Source organism: Syngnathus leptorhynchus, chromosome 13, assembly GCF_054491065.1.
Source record: "Syngnathus leptorhynchus isolate UIUO chromosome 13, UIUO_Slep, whole genome shotgun sequence".
In the NCBI taxonomy this organism is placed as follows: domain Eukaryota; kingdom Metazoa; phylum Chordata; class Actinopteri; order Syngnathiformes; family Syngnathidae; genus Syngnathus; species Syngnathus leptorhynchus.
In genome coordinates, this window is record NC_141207.1 from 5,067,936 (window position 1) to 5,086,733 (window position 18,798).

Consider the following 18,798-nt stretch of genomic DNA (forward strand, 5'->3'; position numbering starts at 1 on the left):
CTACTACGTTCTCGTTACATGATACGGACGTATCAAATTATTTTTGTAAAAATGGAAATAATAGACTTTGACATATGTTTTCACATAACCTGCTTTCTGGAATACCCCCACGTATCATTTCCTGTTCTCCGTTTCTCCAACTGACGCTATAAAGAAAAACTAATGGCCAAAAGGTACGTGGACCCAGACAGAACGGATTTTACTTGCAGTATTCACACTCAAAAGAATTAGTCGCCCAATGGATAGGCGACGCTGTCAAAAAAGAAAGCGCCAACGTCATCGTGTACCCACAATCCTTTGCGTCGACATTGTTTACGAGGACGAGCTACATTTCTGAACACCAAATACTTTTTTGAACTTGGTTGGGCGTTATATAGCAAATATAGCAAGGTCTATTATTTTTATTTTTAAAAAAAAATGTTTTTACAACATGAGTATGACACCGCCTGCTAATTTGGTGAGACCAGCAATGGGGTGGCCCGTTTGGAACTTCAGACGTCAGTTCACTCTTGTTTCTCTTCAGATCGTATAAATCTTTCGCCTTTTACTAAAGATTTCCGTGGGGAGGAACAACAAGAGTCTATCTCAATTTTTTGATGCTCTGCGAAAGCGGAGCTTCCTCTCTTTGGTGAATAACATATCTCAAAGCAATGGCAAGCCGACGACATCGTACCTCGATAAATGACCTTCTAGCCCCACACGAAGCCGACTACAAGCTAATGTTTGCATAGGGTAAGACTGTGGTTCATGCTTAATGAAATGGTTCATGTAATGATGCTAAGCTACCGCAGGACGGCAGTGCCCCCATTCACTCGTATATAACCCAGCGTAAAATGAACATGTCCGTTTTACCTTTTCGACCAGACGTCCTCTATGTACAATACGCTACCATATAAGAAAGCCGAATTTCCCCGGCAAGAGCATGGTTCGAAGTCAAATTCCTTGTTTGGCACGCTCTAACATGGCGAATAAAGACTCTTGAAAAAAAACTGCCAAGTGGAAATCTTGGAGGGACCTGTCCTCGAACCAGCACTGCAATCTTCGGAGTCAATGCTCTTATCCACTCGACCATTGGCTGTTGAGATGACAATGGAGATTTGTCTGTGTTATCCCAAATTATGAAGCTATCTGCATGAAAGGTTCAGCGTAACCTTCAATTACAAACATTTGAGGTAGACGAGTAAGAACTCGATTGGCCGAATGGTTATAGTTTTTCCCTTGAGGTTGGGAGAGGCGGGTTCGAATCTTATGTGTGGCTCTGTTTCATTTGAAAAAGCTGCAAAGAGCGAGTTTCGAACCCGAGGCTGCTGGACACCAACCCAAGTCATAAACCATTCCGCCATTTTGCCGTTGAATTTTTTCGAGTTTTCTTTTGTATTCATAGTATATGTTTTATGAAATAAAATATAACTACTAAATCACGAGTGTTTGACAGACTACTCAATGGTGTAGTAGGTAAAGCTTTTGCCTTATGTTCGGGAGAACCGAGTTCGAGTCTCACACTATTCAAACTTTATCTCAAAGTTTGCTTCGGCCATGAAGCTTCATAAAGCATGGACCGCAGTCTTACACTACGCAAACTTTAGCTCAAAGTCTGCTTCGTGTAGGGCTCGAACCATGCTCTCGATCACCGAGTAAGGTTATAAACCATTTTGCCAGAGAAATTTGGCTATTTTTATTTGGTAGTCTATCGTACATAGAGGATGTCTGGTCGAAAGGGAAAAATTGACATGTTCATTTTACAATGGGTTACATACAAGTGAATGGGGGCACTGCCATCTTGCGGTAGCTTGGCGTCATTACATGAAACGCTTCATAAAGCATGAACGCAGTCTTACACTATGCAAACCATATGACGTCACAGATCAAACAGCCAATCAGAAAGTGGGGGGTTGTTTGGGTGTGGCACTTTTCACTTTCCGTGAAGCTTCGACCATGATTTTTCCCTAATGAAGTGGCCTGTTATTAGGTACACCTGAAAATGGCGGCGTACCTAATGGAGTGTCCGAGTGACGTCACAGATCAAACAGCCAATCAGAAAGTGGGGGGTTGTTTGGGTGTGGCACTTTTCACTTTCCGTGAAGCTTCGACCATGATTTTTCCCTAATGAAGTGGCCTGTTATTAGGTACACCTGAAAATGGCGGCGTACCTAATGGAGTGTCCGAGTGACGTCACAGATCAAACAGCCAATCAGAAAGTGGGGGGTTGTTTGGGTGTGGCACTTTTCACTTTCAGTTAAGGTTCGGCCATGATTTTTCCCTAATGAAGTGGCCTGTTACTAGGTACGCCTGAAAATGGCGGCGTACCTAATGGAGTGTCCGAGTGACGTCACAGATCAAACAGCCAATCAGAAAGTGGGGGGTTGTTTGGGTGTGGCACTTTTCACTTTCAGTTAAGGTTCGGCCATGATTTTTCCCTAATGAAGTGGCCTGTTATTAGGTACACCTGAAAATGGCGGCGTACCTAATGGAGTGTCCGAGTGACGTCACAGATCAAACAGCCAATCAGAAAGTGGGGGGTTGTTTGGGTGTGGCACTTTTCACTTTCAGTTAAGGTTCGGCCAGGATTTTTCCCTAATGAAGTGGCCTGTTATTAGGTACACCTGAAAATGGCGGCGTACCTAATGGAGTGTCCGAGTGACGTCACAGATCAAACAGCCAATCAGAAAGTGGGGGGTTGTTTGGGTGTGGCACTTTTCACTTTCAGTTAAGGTTCGGCCAGGATTTTTCCCTAATGAAGTGGCCTGTTATTAGGTACACCTGAAAATGGCGGCGTACCTAATGGAGTGTCCGAGTGACGTCACAGATCAAACAGCCAATCAGAAAGTGGGGGGTTGTTTGGGTGTGGCACTTTTCACTTTCAGTTAAGGTTCGGCCATGATTTTTCCCTAATGAAGTGGCCTGTTATTAGGTACACCTGAAAATGGCGGCGTACCTAATGGAGTGTCCGAGTGACGTCACAGATCAAACAGCCAATCAGAAAGTGGGGGGTTGTTTGGGTGTGGCACTTTTCACTTTCAGTTAAGGTTCGGCCAGGATTTTTCCCTAATGAAGTGGCCTGTTATTAGGTACACCTGAAAATGGCGGCGTACCTAATGGAGTGTCCGAGTGACGTCACAGATCAAACAGCCAATCAGAAAGTGGGGGGTTGTTTGGGTGTGGCACTTTTCACTTTCAGTTAAGGTTCGGCCATGATTTTTCCCTAATGAAGTGGCCTGTTATTAGGTACACCTGAAAATGGCGGCGTACCTAATGGAGTGTCCGAGTGACGTCACAGATCAAACAGCCAATCAGAAAGTGGGGGGTTGTTTGGGTGTGGCACTTTTCACTTTCCGTTAAGGTTCGGCCATGATTTTTCCCTAATGAAGTGGCCTGTTATTAGGTACACCTGAAAATGGCGGCGTACCTAATGGAGTGTCCGAGTGACGTCACAGATCAAACAGCCAATCAGAAAGTGGGGGGTTGTTTGGGTGTGGCACTTTTCACTTTCAGTTAAGGTTCGGCCAGGATTTTTCCCTAATGAAGTGGCCTGTTATTAGGTACACCTGAAAATGGCGGCGTACCTAATGGGGTGTCCGAGTGACGTCACAGATCAAACAGCCAATCAGAAAGTGGGGGGTTGTTTGGGTGTGGCACTTTTCACTTTCAGTTAAGGTTCGGCCATGATTTTTCCCTAATGAAGTGGCCTGTTATTAGGTACACCTGAAAATGGCGGCGTACCTAATGGAGTGTCCGAGTGACGTCACAGATCAAACAGCCAATCAGAAAGTGGGGGGTTGTTTGGGTGTGGCACTTTTCACTTTCAGTTAAGGTTCGGCCAGGATTTTTCCCTAATGAAGTGGCCTGTTATTAGGTACGCCTGAAAATGGCGGCGTACCTAATGGAGTGTCCGAGTGACGTCACAGATCAAACAGCCAATCAGAAAGTGGGGGGTTGTTTGGGTGTGGCACTTTTCACTTTCAGTTAAGGTTCGGCCAGGATTTTTCCCTAATGAAGTGGCCTGTTATTAGGTACACCTGAAAATGGCGGCGTACCTAATGGAGTGTCCGAGTGACGTCACAGATCAAACAGCCAATCAGAAAGTGGGGGGTTGTTTGGGTGTGGCACTTTTCACTTTCCGTTAAGGTTCGGCCATGATTTTTCCCTAATGAAGTGGCCTGTTATTAGGTACACCTGAAAATGGCGGCGTACCTAATGGAGTGTCCGAGTGACGTCACAGATCAAACAGCCAATCAGAAAGTGGGGGGTTGTTTGGGTGTGGCACTTTTCACTTTCAGTTAAGGTTCGGCCAGGATTTTTCCCTAATGAAGTGGCCTGTTATTAGGTACACCTGAAAATGGCGGCGTACCTAATGGGGTGTCCGAGTGACGTCACAGATCAAACAGCCAATCAGAAAGTGGGGGGTTGTTTGGGTGTGGCACTTTTCACTTTCAGTTAAGGTTCGGCCATGATTTTTCCCTAATGAAGTGGCCTGTTATTAGGTACACCTGAAAATGGCGGCGTACCTAATGGAGTGTCCGAGTGACGTCACAGATCAAACAGCCAATCAGAAAGTGGGGGGTTGTTTGGGTGTGGCACTTTTCACTTTCAGTTAAGGTTCGGCCAGGATTTTTCCCTAATGAAGTGGCCTGTTATTAGGTACACCTGAAAATGGCGGCGTACCTAATGGAGTGTCCGAGTGACGTCACAGATCAAACAGCCAATCAGAAAGTGGGGGGTTGTTTGGGTGTGGCACTTTTCACTTTCAGTTAAGGTTCGGCCATGATTTTTCCCTAATGAAGTGGCCTGTTATTAGGTACACCTGAAAATGGCGGCGTACCTAATGGAGTGTCCGAGTGACGTCACAGATCAAACAGCCAATCAGAAAGTGGGGGGTTGTTTGGGTGTGGCACTTTTCACTTTCAGTTAAGGTTCGGCCATGATTTTTCCCTAATGAAGTGGCCTGTTATTAGGTACACCTGAAAATGGCGGCGTACCTAATGGAGTGTCCGAGTGACGTCACAGATCAAACAGCCAATCAGAAAGTGGGGGGTTGTTTGGGTGTGGCACTTTTCACTTTCCGTTAAGGTTCGGCCATGATTTTTCCCTAATGAAGTGGCCTGTTATTAGGTACACCTGAAAATGGCGGCGTACCTAATGGAGTGTCCGAGTGACGTCACAGATCAAACAGCCAATCAGAAAGTGGGGGGTTGTTTGGGTGTGGCACTTTTCACTTTCAGTTAAGGTTCGGCCATGATTTTTCCCTAATGAAGTGGCCTGTTATTAGGTACACCTGAAAATGGCGGCGTACCTAATGGAGTGTCCGAGTGACGTCACAGATCAAACAGCCAATCAGAAAGTGGGGGGTTGTTTGGGTGTGGCACTTTTCACTTTCAGTTAAGGTTCGGCCAGGATTTTTCCCTAATGAAGTGGCCTGTTATTAGGTACACCTGAAAATGGCGGCGTACCTAATGGAGTGTCCGAGTGACGTCACAGATCAAACAGCCAATCAGAAAGTGGGGGGTTGTTTGGGTGTGGCACTTTTCACTTTCAGTTAAGGTTCGGCCATGATTTTTCCCTAATGAAGTGGCCTGTTATTAGGTACACCTGAAAATGGCGGCGTACCTAATGGAGTGTCCGAGTGACGTCACAGATCAAACAGCCAATCAGAAAGTGGGGGGTTGTTTGGGTGTGGCACTTTTCACTTTCCGTTAAGGTTCGGCCATGATTTTTCCCTAATGAAGTGGCCTGTTATTAGGTACACCTGAAAATGGCGGCGTACCTAATGGAGTGTCCGAGTGACGTCACAGATCAAACAGCCAATCAGAAAGTGGGGGGTTGTTTGGGTGTGGCACTTTTCACTTTCAGTTAAGGTTCGGCCAGGATTTTTCCCTAATGAAGTGGCCTGTTATTAGGTACACCTGAAAATGGCGGCGTACCTAATGGGGTGTCCGAGTGACGTCACAGATCAAACAGCCAATCAGAAAGTGGGGGGTTGTTTGGGTGTGGCACTTTTCACTTTCAGTTAAGGTTCGGCCATGATTTTTCCCTAATGAAGTGGCCTGTTATTGTTGTTCGGATTTTACTTGCAGTATTCACACTCAAAAGAATTAGTCGCCCAATGGATAGGCGACGCTGTCAAAAAAGAAAGCGCCAACGTCATCGTGTACCCACAATCCTTTGCGTCGACATTGTTTACGAGGACGAGCTACATTTCTGAACACCAAATACTTTTTTGAACTTGGTTGGGCGTTATATAGCAAATATAGCAAGGTCTATTATTTTTATTTTTAAAAAAAAATGTTTTTACAACATGAGTGTGACACCGCCTGCTAATTTGGTGAGACCAGCAATGGGGTGGCCCGTTTGGAAGCTCAGACGTCAGTTCACTCTTGTTTCTCTTCAGATCGTATAAATCTTTCGCCTTTTACTAAAGATTTCCGTGGGGAGGAACAACAAGAGTCTATCTCAATTTTTTGATGCTCTGCGAAAGCGGAGCTTCCTCTCTTTGGTGAATAACATATCTCAAAGCAATGGCAAGCCGACGACATCGTACCTCGATAAATGACCTTTTTTTTTTATTAGGTACACCTGAAAATGGCGGCGTACCTAATGGAGTGTCCGAGTGACGTCACAGATCAAACAGCCAATCAGAAAGTGGGGGGTTGTTTGGGTGTGGCACTTTTCACTTTCAGTTAAGGTTCGGCCAGGATTTTTCCCTAATGAAGTGGCCTGTTATTAGGTACGCCTGAAAATGGCGGCGTACCTAATGGAGTGTCCGAGTGACGTCACAGATCAAACAGCCAATCAGAAAGTGGGGGGTTGTTTGGGTGTGGCACTTTTCACTTTCAGTTAAGGTTCGGCCAGGATTTTTCCCTAATGAAGTGGCCTGTTATTAGGTACACCTGAAAATGGCGGCGTACCTAATGGAGTGTCCGAGTGACGTCACAGATCAAACAGCCAATCAGAAAGTGGGGGGTTGTTTGGGTGTGGCACTTTTCACTTTCCGTTAAGGTTCGGCCATGATTTTTCCCTAATGAAGTGGCCTGTTATTAGGTACACCTGAAAATGGCGGCGTACCTAATGGAGTGTCCGAGTGACGTCACAGATCAAACAGCCAATCAGAAAGTGGGGGGTTGTTTGGGTGTGGCACTTTTCACTTTCAGTTAAGGTTCGGCCATGATTTTTCCCTAATGAAGTGGCCTGTTATTAGGTACACCTGAAAATGGCGGCGTACCTAATGGAGTGTCCGAGTGACGTCACAGATCAAACAGCCAATCAGAAAGTGGGGGGTTGTTTGGGTGTGGCACTTTTCACTTTCAGTTAAGGTTCGGCCAGGATTTTTCCCTAATGAAGTGGCCTGTTATTAGGTACACCTGAAAATGGCGGCGTACCTAATGGAGTGTCCGAGTGACGTCACAGATCAAACAGCCAATCAGAAAGTGGGGGGTTGTTTGGGTGTGGCACTTTTCACTTTCAGTTAAGGTTCGGCCAGGATTTTTCCCTAATGAAGTGGCCTGTTATTAGGTACACCTGAAAATGGCGGCGTACCTAATGGAGTGTCCGAGTGACGTCACAGATCAAACAGCCAATCAGAAAGTGGGGGGTTGTTTGGGTGTGGCACTTTTCACTTTCAGTTAAGGTTCGGCCATGATTTTTCCCTAATGAAGTGGCCTGTTATTAGGTACACCTGAAAATGGCGGCGTACCTAATGGAGTGTCCGAGTGACGTCACAGATCAAACAGCCAATCAGAAAGTGGGGGGTTGTTTGGGTGTGGCACTTTTCACTTTCCGTTAAGGTTCGGCCATGATTTTTCCCTAATGAAGTGGCCTGTTATTAGGTACACCTGAAAATGGCGGCGTACCTAATGGAGTGTCCGAGTGACGTCACAGATCAAACAGCCAATCAGAAAGTGGGGGGTTGTTTGGGTGTGGCACTTTTCACTTTCAGTTAAGGTTCGGCCAGGATTTTTCCCTAATGAAGTGGCCTGTTATTAGGTACACCTGAAAATGGCGGCGTACCTAATGGGGTGTCCGAGTGACGTCACAGATCAAACAGCCAATCAGAAAGTGGGGGGTTGTTTGGGTGTGGCACTTTTCACTTTCAGTTAAGGTTCGGCCATGATTTTTCCCTAATGAAGTGGCCTGTTATTAGGTACACCTGAAAATGGCGGCGTACCTAATGGAGTGTCCGAGTGACGTCACAGATCAAACAGCCAATCAGAAAGTGGGGGGTTGTTTGGGTGTGGCACTTTTCACTTTCAGTTAAGGTTCGGCCAGGATTTTTCCCTAATGAAGTGGCCTGTTATTAGGTACACCTGAAAATGGCGGCGTACCTAATGGAGTGTCCGAGTGACGTCACAGATCAAACAGCCAATCAGAAAGTGGGGGGTTGTTTGGGTGTGGCACTTTTCACTTTCCGTTAAGGTTCGGCCATGATTTTTCCCTAATGAAGTGGCCTGTTATTAGGTACACCTGAAAATGGCGGCGTACCTAATGGAGTGTCCGAGTGACGTCACAGATCAAACAGCCAATCAGAAAGTGGGGGGTTGTTTGGGTGTGGCACTTTTCACTTTCAGTTAAGGTTCGGCCAGGATTTTTCCCTAATGAAGTGGCCTGTTATTAGGTACACCTGAAAATGGCGGCGTACCTAATGGGGTGTCCGAGTGACGTCACAGATCAAACAGCCAATCAGAAAGTGGGGGGTTGTTTGGGTGTGGCACTTTTCACTTTCAGTTAAGGTTCGGCCATGATTTTTCCCTAATGAAGTGGCCTGTTATTAGGTACACCTGAAAATGGCGGCGTACCTAATGGAGTGTCCGAGTGACGTCACAGATCAAACAGCCAATCAGAAAGTGGGGGGTTGTTTGGGTGTGGCACTTTTCACTTTCAGTTAAGGTTCGGCCATGATTTTTCCCTAATGAAGTGGCCTGTTATTAGGTACACCTGAAAATGGCGGCGTACCTAATGGAGTGTCCGAGTGACGTCACAGATCAAACAGCCAATCAGAAAGTGGGGGGTTGTTTGGGTGTGGCACTTTTCACTTTCCGTTAAGGTTCGGCCATGATTTTTCCCTAATGAAGTGGCCTGTTATTAGGTACACCTGAAAATGGCGGCGTACCTAATGGAGTGTCCGAGTGACGTCACAGATCAAACAGCCAATCAGAAAGTGGGGGGTTGTTTGGGTGTGGCACTTTTCACTTTCATTTAAGCTTTGACCATGATTTTTCCCTAATAAAGTGGCCTGTTATTAGGTTGATTGGCTGTTTGATCTGTGACGTCCACGCCATTAGGTACACCGCCATTTTCAGGCGTTCCTAATAACAGGCCACTTCATTAGGGAAAAATCATGGCCGAACCTTAACTGAAAGTGAAAAGTGCCACACCCAAACAACCCCCCACTTTCTGATTGGCTGTTTGATCTGTGACGTCACTCGGACACTCCATTAGGTACGCCGCCATTTTCAGGTGTACCTAATAACAGGCCACTTCATTAGGGAAAAATCATGGCCGAACCTTAACGGAAAGTGAAAAGTGCCACACCCAAACAACCCCCCACTTTCTGATTGGCTGTTTGATCTGTGACGTCACTCGGACACTCCATTAGGTACGCCGCCATTTTCAGGTGTACCTAATAACAGGCCACTTCATTAGGGAAAAATCATGGCCGAACCTTAACTGAAAGTGAAAAGTGCCACACCCAAACAACCCCCCACTTTCTGATTGGCTGTTTGATCTGTGACGTCACTCGGACACTCCATTAGGTACGCCGCCATTTTCAGGTGTACCTAATAACAGGCCACTTCATTAGGGAAAAATCCTGGCCGAACCTTAACTGAAAGTGAAAAGTGCCACACCCAAACAACCCCCCACTTTCTGATTGGCTGTTTGATCTGTGACGTCACTCGGACACTCCATTAGGTACGCCGCCATTTTCAGGTGTACCTAATAACAGGCCACTTCATTAGGGAAAAATCCTGGCCGAACCTTAACTGAAAGTGAAAAGTGCCACACCCAAACAACCCCCCACTTTCTGATTGGCTGTTTGATCTGTGACGTCACTCGGACACTCCATTAGGTACGCCGCCATTTTCAGGTGTACCTAATAACAGGCCACTTCATTAGGGAAAAATCATGGCCGAACCTTAACTGAAAGTGAAAAGTGCCACACCCAAACAACCCCCCACTTTCTGATTGGCTGTTTGATCTGTGACGTCACTCGGACACCCCATTAGGTACGCCGCCATTTTCAGGTGTACCTAATAACAGGCCACTTCATTAGGGAAAAATCCTGGCCGAACCTTAACTGAAAGTGAAAAGTGCCACACCCAAACAACCCCCCACTTTCTGATTGGCTGTTTGATCTGTGACGTCACTCGGACACTCCATTAGGTACGCCGCCATTTTCAGGTGTACCTAATAACAGGCCACTTCATTAGGGAAAAATCATGGCCGAACCTTAACGGAAAGTGAAAAGTGCCACACCCAAACAACCCCCCACTTTCTGATTGGCTGTTTGATCTGTGACGTCACTCGGACACTCCATTAGGTACGCCGCCATTTTCAGGTGTACCTAATAACAGGCCACTTCATTAGGGAAAAATCCTGGCCGAACCTTAACTGAAAGTGAAAAGTGCCACACCCAAACAACCCCCCACTTTCTGATTGGCTGTTTGATCTGTGACGTCACTCGGACACTCCATTAGGTACGCCGCCATTTTCAGGCGTACCTAATAACAGGCCACTTCATTAGGGAAAAATCCTGGCCGAACCTTAACTGAAAGTGAAAAGTGCCACACCCAAACAACCCCCCACTTTCTGATTGGCTGTTTGATCTGTGACGTCACTCGGACACTCCATTAGGTACGCCGCCATTTTCAGGTGTACCTAATAACAGGCCACTTCATTAGGGAAAAATCATGGCCGAACCTTAACTGAAAGTGAAAAGTGCCACACCGAAACAACCCCCCACTTTCTGATTGGCTGTTTGATCTGTGACGTCACTCGGACACCCCATTAGGTACGCCGCCATTTTCAGGTGTACCTAATAACAGGCCACTTCATTAGGGAAAAATCCTGGCCGAACCTTAACTGAAAGTGAAAAGTGCCACACCCAAACAACCCCCCACTTTCTGATTGGCTGTTTGATCTGTGACGTCACTCGGACACTCCATTAGGTACGCCGCCATTTTCAGGTGTACCTAATAACAGGCCACTTCATTAGGGAAAAATCATGGCCGAACCTTAACGGAAAGTGAAAAGTGCCACACCCAAACAACCCCCCACTTTCTGATTGGCTGTTTGATCTGTGACGTCACTCGGACACTCCATTAGGTACGCCGCCATTTTCAGGTGTACCTAATAACAGGCCACTTCATTAGGGAAAAATCATGGCCGAACCTTAACTGAAAGTGAAAAGTGCCACACCCAAACAACCCCCCACTTTCTGATTGGCTGTTTGATCTGTGACGTCACTCGGACACTCCATTAGGTACGCCGCCATTTTCAGGTGTACCTAATAACAGGCCACTTCATTAGGGAAAAATCCTGGCCGAACCTTAACTGAAAGTGAAAAGTGCCACACCCAAACAACCCCCCACTTTCTGATTGGCTGTTTGATCTGTGACGTCACTCGGACACTCCATTAGGTACGCCGCCATTTTCAGGTGTACCTAATAACAGGCCACTTCATTAGGGAAAAATCATGGCCGAACCTTAACTGAAAGTGAAAAGTGCCACACCCAAACAACCCCCCACTTTCTGATTGGCTGTTTGATCTGTGACGTCACTCGGACACTCCATTAGGTACGCCGCCATTTTCAGGTGTACCTAATAACAGGCCACTTCATTAGGGAAAAATCCTGGCCGAACCTTAACTGAAAGTGAAAAGTGCCACACCCAAACAACCCCCCACTTTCTGATTGGCTGTTTGATCTGTGACGTCACTCGGACACTCCATTAGGTACGCCGCCATTTTCAGGTGTACCTAATAACAGGCCACTTCATTAGGGAAAAATCCTGGCCGAACCTTAACTGAAAGTGAAAAGTGCCACACCCAAACAACCCCCCACTTTCTGATTGGCTGTTTGATCTGTGACGTCACTCGGACACTCCATTAGGTACGCCGCCATTTTCAGGTGTACCTAATAACAGGCCACTTCATTAGGGAAAAATCATGGCCGAACCTTAACTGAAAGTGAAAAGTGCCACACCCAAACAACCCCCCACTTTCTGATTGGCTGTTTGATCTGTGACGTCACTCGGACACTCCATTAGGTACGCCGCCATTTTCAGGCGTACCTAGTAACAGGCCACTTCATTAGGGAAAAATCATGGCCGAACCTTAACTGAAAGTGAAAAGTGCCACACCCAAACAACCCCCCACTTTCTGATTGGCTGTTTGATCTGTGACGTCACTCGGACACTCCATTAGGTACGCCGCCATTTTCAGGTGTACCTAATAACAGGCCACTTCATTAGGGAAAAATCATGGTCGAAGCTTCACGGAAAGTGAAAAGTGCCACACCCAAACAACCCCCCACTTTCTGATTGGCTGTTTGATCTGTGACGTCACTCGGACACTCCATTAGGTACGCCGCCATTTTCAGGTGTACCTAATAACAGGCCACTTCATTAGGGAAAAATCATGGTCGAAGCTTCACGGAAAGTGAAAAGTGCCACACCCAAACAACCCCCCACTTTCTGATTGGCTGTTTGATCTGTGACGTCATATGGTTTGCATAGTGTAAGACTGCGTTCATGCTTTATGAAGCGTTTCATGTAATGACGCCAAGCTACCGCAAGATGGCAGTGCCCCCATTCACTTGTATGTAACCCATTGTAAAATGAACATGTCAATTTTTCCCTTTCGACCAGACATCCTCTATGTACGATAGACTACCAAATAAAAATAGCCAAATTTCTCTGGCAAAATGGTTTATAACCTTACTCGGTGATCGAGAGCATGGTTCGAGCCCTACACGAAGCAGACTTTGAGCTAAAGTTTGCGTAGTGTAAGACTGCGGTCCATGCTTTATGAAGCTTCATGGCCGAAGCAAACTTTGAGATAAAGTTTGAATAGTGTGAGACTCGAACTCGGTTCTCCCGAACATAAGGCAAAAGCTTTACCTACTACACCATTGAGTAGTCTGTCAAACACTCGTGATTTAGTAGTTATATTTTATTTCATAAAACATATACTATGAATACAAAAGAAAACTCGAAAAAATTCAACGGCAAAATGGCGGAATGGTTTATGACTTGGGTTGGTGTCCAGCAGCCTCGGGTTCGAAACTCGCTCTTTGCAGCTTTTTCAAATGAAACAGAGCCACACATAAGATTCGAACCCGCCTCTCCCAACCTCAAGGGAAAAACTATAACCATTCGGCCAATCGAGTTCTTACTCGTCTACCTCAAATGTTTGTAATTGAAGGTTACGCTGAACCTTTCATGCAGATAGCTTCATAATTTGGGATAACACAGACAAATCTCCATTGTCATCTCAACAGCCAATGGTCGAGTGGATAAGAGCATTGACTCCGAAGATTGCAGTGCTGGTTCGAGGACAGGTCCCTCCAAGATTTCCACTTGGCAGTTTTTTTTCAAGAGTCTTTATTCGCCATGTTAGAGCGTGCCAAACAAGGAATTTGACTTCGAACCATGCTCTTGCCGGGGAAATTCGGCTTTCTTATATGGTAGCGTATTGTACATAGAGGACGTCTGGTCGAAAAGGTAAAACGGACATGTTCATTTTACGCTGGGTTATATACGAGTGAATGGGGGCACTGCCGTCCTGCGGTAGCTTAGCATCATTACATGAACCATTTCATTAAGCATGAACCACAGTCTTACCCTATGCAAACATTAGCTTGTAGTCGGCTTCGTGTGGGGCTAGAAGGTCATTTATCGAGGTACGATGTCGTCGGCTTGCCATTGCTTTGAGATATGTTATTCACCAAAGAGAGGAAGCTCCGCTTTCGCAGAGCATCAAAAAATTGAGATAGACTCTTGTTGTTCCTCCCCACGGAAATCTTTAGTAAAAGGCGAAAGATTTATACGATCTGAAGAGAAACAAGAGTGAACTGACGTCTGAAGTTCCAAACGGGCCACCCCATTGCTGGTCTCACCAAATTAGCAGGCGGTGTCACACTCATGTTGTAAAAACATTTTTTTTTAAAAATAAAAATAATAGACCTTGCTATATTTGCTATATAACGCCCAACCAAGTTCAAAAAAGTATTTGGTGTTCAGAAATGTAGCTCGTCCTCGTAAACAATGTCGACGCAAAGGATTGTGGGTACACGATGACGTTGGCGCTTTCTTTTTTGACAGCGTCGCCTATCCATTGGGCGACTAATTCTTTTGAGTGTGAATACTGCAAGTAAAATCCGTTCTGTCTGGGTCCACGTACCTTTTGGCCATTAGTTTTTCTTTATAGCGTCAGTTGGAGAAACGGAGAACAGGAAATGATACGTGGGGGTATTCCAGAAAGCAGGTTATGTGAAAACATATGTCAAAGTCTATTATTTCCATTTTTACAAAAATAATTTGATACGTCCGTATCATGTAACGAGAACGTAGTAGTTACATTTTATTTTGCATTTCCCATTTAGTTGAAGATACAACAATTCAGGAGGAAAAAATGCACGGTTCCTATGTGCACATTGCTTCAATGATTGCAATGTCACAATGTCAAAGTCTCTATGCGTCCACTAGGGATTCGATTTTGTTTTAAACAAGATTATCAGGGGAGAGCGCGAACGCAGTCCCCCACTACCAGAAATTATGCAGTCGAGATTCCCACATTTGGGGAATTCGCAGGGGTCAGCACAACCGGAGTGCAATGGCTGAGCCTCACCCTGGGTGAACCACCTTCTTGATCATGGTATCTCCCCTGCCAGGTAAGTATGAGTTGTTCAAGGCGCCGGGCCCAGGTCTTTTCCGCGCACACCGTCTTCACTTAGAGGCTAATTTGCTACAAAGGTGTGAGCACACATATTCAGTGGATGGGACAGTATTCGTAGAACTGTTAACTTAGTACCTTTAGTCATTCACCAAACCAATGTAGATAAGAACAAAACAAACATACATCTGTAATTCCCACCATGCATTGCTTCTTTTCCTGCGCAACACGTGATTCCTTTTTGTGGTCAGGCGCGGAAGTCAATGCTGCTGCCATCTAGCGGTGTAACGGCATATACGCTTTAACAAAACAGGTTTAGTAATGGCCAAACCAGGAAAATCCACATTCGAGAGTACATTTGAAATTATTCATGACCACCATGAATTGATATTGTAAAAAAATCATTTTACGTGTTAAGTATAAGTAGATATCCGTTATCGATGGGTGTTGTCATTCACATGTTGATCAGGGGAGAGCGCGAACGCAGTCCCCCACTACCAGAAATTATGCAGTCGAGATTCCCACATTTGGGGAATTCGCAGGGGTCAGCACGGCCGGAGTGCAATGGTCGAGCCTCGCCCTGGGTGAACCACCTTCTTGATCATGGTATCTCCCCTGCCAGGTAAGTATGAGTTGTTCAGGGCGCCGGGCCGAACTCTTTTGCGCGCGCACCATCTTCACTCGAAGGCTAATTTGCTACAATTGTGTGAGCACACATATTGAGTGCATGAGACAGCGTTCGTAGAACTGTTAACATGGTCCCTTTGGTCATTACAAAATCAAAGCATTATAAATAAAGTAAAAAAAATAGATTCAAAAACATTACCATCATGCTTTGCTTCTTTTTAGACCCAAAATTGCCCCTACCCCCACTTTGTTCACCCCCTTAGAGTCGCCATCTAGTGGTGATGGCAGCAACCATGATAAAAAAACAAGTTAAATAACAGCTGCAAAAACATGCCTCTTTTCACCTGAGTCCCCTAGAACTGTATGAATTTGTATTGATGGAAAATCTCCAACATTACATTTATTTTTTTCTGAGCAAGTTTTCTTAAAAAATGGAGAATAAGAATTGTAATAAAAATTCCTGGAACGATGATGGGAAAATCTCGAGCAAAGAAACATGTTTTAATTGTATTTTAGAACGTTTAGGTAAATCGTGTCAGCCTCTCAAGTCCAGACCTGCCAGGGCATCGAGGGGAAATTAATTACTAAGAATCAAAAGGTTGCCCTCGTGTGGCACGGAAGCTAACTGCAAGTATAAACCAGCACGTTGATGTTAAAGTTGTTAAAAAAAAGTGTAAATTATTGTTGCGAGGTATAAGTACTTCGTCAAACATGACAGTCGAGATTCATTGATATGAATTGAACAACACCACACGGTTTAAGTCACGTCGGGAGAAGGATTGGGACCACATCATTAGACATAGCTTAAATTTTGTCTTAACCAACCTCAAAGAGCTACTCTGATCATGTTCCCTCCCTCAATGCCCCACGAGGAAGCACAGAACGTTCATCAATAGCAGAGAACCTATGATAATATCATTATTCTCTGCCAGCTTCACGCTCAGGAAGGAACATCAATTCTCATCATCGTAGCAGGCGAGACCATTAAATTAGAAATGCATTTCTCAAGTTGAGGACTATAGAAATGATCCCTGAAAGTATAGTCTTAACTTAAACATGGGCAGCGGCGGGAAGTCCTCTGCGAGAGTACCATGTTTACCCAGAGGGCAAGCTTTGTCCAAATTCACTACACCGCGACTAGTAAAGATTAGATGAGATTGAGCGCCGGCGTCATTGAAAAAAAAAAAAAAACATCCTGAGGGCTTTAATATATGTACAATGAAAAGTTGATTGTTTAGCTACTAAATTTCAATCTTTTTTTTTTTCTTTTGGACAATAAAGAACTTCGACAATTCCATGATTTGCCATAAAGCGGCGCATTTTGGATTTCTTTAAGTAGTTATTAAACCCAATATTGGTTCTCCATCAAAGTTTACATTAACATTTCGATCAGGGGAGAGCGCGAACGCAGTCCCCCACTACCAGAAATTATGCAGTCGAGATTCCCACATTTGGGGAATTCGCAGGGGTCAGCACGGCCGGAGTGCAATGGTCGAGCCTCACCCTGGGTGAACCACCTTCTTGATCATGGTATCTCCCCTGCCAGGTAAGTATGAGTTGTTTAAGTCGCCGGGCCGAGGTCTTTTCCGCGCACAGCATCTTCACTCAGAGGCTAATTTGCTACAAAGGCGTGAGCACACATATTCAGTGGATGAGACAGCAGTCGCAGAACTGCTAACTTAGTACCTTTAGTCATTACAAAACCAAAGCATTATAAATTAAGTAAAAAAATAGATTCCAAAACATTACCATCATGCTTTGCTTCTTTTTCTACCCAAAATTGCCCCTACCACCACGCCTTTGTTCACCTCCTTAGAGTCGCCATCTAGTGGTGATGGCAGCAACCATAATAAATGAAGTTAAATAACATAGCTGCAAAAACATGCCTCTTTTCACCTGAGTACCCTAGAACTGTATGAATTTGTATTGATGGAAAATCTCCAACATTACCACAGAATGATTTTTTCTGAACAAGTTTTGAAAATGACTTTCTTAAAAAACTGAGAATAATAAAAATGCTGGAGCAATGATAGGAAAATCTCAAGCAAAGAAACACATTTTAAATATGTATTTTAAATCGTTGCGGCCTCTCAAGTCGAATCGTTTCAAATTTAGATCTAAACCCTAACGTGACAATTTCCTGCTTGATGCCGTGAACTAGCAGCGAACGACAGCGACAGTTATCCATGAACTCTTCTTTTGACCAGTAGAGGGGGGTGCACCGTTCCTGGAGGTACTGCAATACCAGGTCGATGCGTGGAGTGGACGGAGCAAGCCCCTATTCCATCTCCCAGTTCCAAAAATCAATTTAATATATGGTCCCCGGATAGGGGACGTATCAGATATTAAACTGATAAGAACAGATACTACACTTGATCTTAGCCAAAAGGCCGAGAAGCGATAACTGCAATCGAGTCTGAGGCAACTACTTCAATCAAGAAACTACCAATTCAAGTTACGGTTACATATATCGACTAATGCTAATGCCACGCACCGACCGCCCAAACAACAACTATGAACAGTTTGGAACGATAATGCGTCACTGTGCCGTTTTCAACCTGTGCATCGAACAAATGGTGGCAGATTTTCGTGTGTTCGCGTATGGTTAGTGTCACGTGGTTCGCGTTGACCCAATAGAATAACGATGAACAACCTGAGCTCCCGATGCCGCGTGGGAAGAGTTTTTAATGACCAACAAAACGAATTTGATGTTTGGATACATTTCGGGACCGAAAGTAAAATAGCTGTTTGATGAACATTTTGACAGAGGGGAAAAAACACGCTCGGACGACCATCACAAACGTTGAGGAGAGGAACCGCACCACAAACCATACCGGCGATGTGAATTACCAGTCTTAAAGTAGACTACATTTGATTTTGACAGTTTCAATAGATACTACTCTGATCATGTTCCCTCCCTCTATACTCCACAAGAAAGCATAGAACGTTCATCAAAGGTGAAGGACATATGATAACATCATTATCCTACGCCAGCTTCACGCTCAGGAAGGAACATCAATTCTCGTCATCGTAGTAAGCGAGACCATTGTTTTAGAAATGCATTTCTCAAGTTGAGGACTATAGAAATGATCCCTGAAAGTATAGTCTTAACTCAACTATGGGCCGCGGCGGGAAGTCATCTGCGAGTGTACCTTTTTTACCCAGAGGTGTGTGCTTTTGTCCAAATTTCACGACACCACAAGTAAAAATTGGATACATTTCGGGACCGAAAGTAGAATAGCTGTTTGACGAACATTTTGACAGAGGGGGAAAAACACGCAGTCCATTTT

At 45.0% G+C, this 18,798-nt stretch overlaps 9 non-coding genes across 9 annotated transcripts; 2 read left to right on the forward strand and 7 right to left on the reverse strand.

Moving 5' to 3' along the window:
• The first annotated feature begins 503 nt into the window (after window positions 1-503).
• LOC147047064 (U5 spliceosomal RNA) lies at window positions 504-617 on the forward strand. Its single transcript, XR_015068084.1, has one exon. It is a non-coding gene; the product is annotated as a U5 spliceosomal RNA (small nuclear RNA).
• A 5,748-nt stretch (window positions 618-6,365) lies between these two features.
• Window positions 6,366-6,479, forward strand: LOC147047065 (U5 spliceosomal RNA). Its single transcript, XR_015068085.1, has one exon. It is a non-coding gene; the product is annotated as a U5 spliceosomal RNA (small nuclear RNA).
• Window positions 6,480-13,945: 7,466 nt separating this feature from the next.
• LOC147047066 (U5 spliceosomal RNA) lies at window positions 13,946-14,059 on the reverse strand. The gene has a single exon (XR_015068086.1). It is a non-coding gene; the product is annotated as a U5 spliceosomal RNA (small nuclear RNA).
• A 664-nt stretch (window positions 14,060-14,723) lies between these two features.
• LOC147047067 (U1 spliceosomal RNA) lies at window positions 14,724-14,887 on the reverse strand. The gene has a single exon (XR_015068099.1). It is a non-coding gene; the product is annotated as a U1 spliceosomal RNA (small nuclear RNA).
• A 460-nt stretch (window positions 14,888-15,347) lies between these two features.
• Window positions 15,348-15,511, reverse strand: LOC147047068 (U1 spliceosomal RNA). The gene has a single exon (XR_015068070.1). It is a non-coding gene; the product is annotated as a U1 spliceosomal RNA (small nuclear RNA).
• An 830-nt stretch (window positions 15,512-16,341) lies between these two features.
• Window positions 16,342-16,555, reverse strand: LOC147047069 (small nucleolar RNA U3). The gene has a single exon (XR_015068062.1). It is a non-coding gene; the product is annotated as a small nucleolar RNA U3 (small nucleolar RNA).
• Window positions 16,556-16,898: 343 nt separating this feature from the next.
• Window positions 16,899-17,062, reverse strand: LOC147047070 (U1 spliceosomal RNA). Its single transcript, XR_015068063.1, has one exon. It is a non-coding gene; the product is annotated as a U1 spliceosomal RNA (small nuclear RNA).
• Window positions 17,063-17,719: 657 nt separating this feature from the next.
• LOC147047071 (U2 spliceosomal RNA) lies at window positions 17,720-17,910 on the reverse strand. Its single transcript, XR_015068109.1, has one exon. It is a non-coding gene; the product is annotated as a U2 spliceosomal RNA (small nuclear RNA).
• Window positions 17,911-18,403: 493 nt separating this feature from the next.
• LOC147047072 (small nucleolar RNA U3) lies at window positions 18,404-18,617 on the reverse strand. The gene has a single exon (XR_015068059.1). It is a non-coding gene; the product is annotated as a small nucleolar RNA U3 (small nucleolar RNA).
• Between the last annotated feature and the right edge of the window lie 181 nt (window positions 18,618-18,798).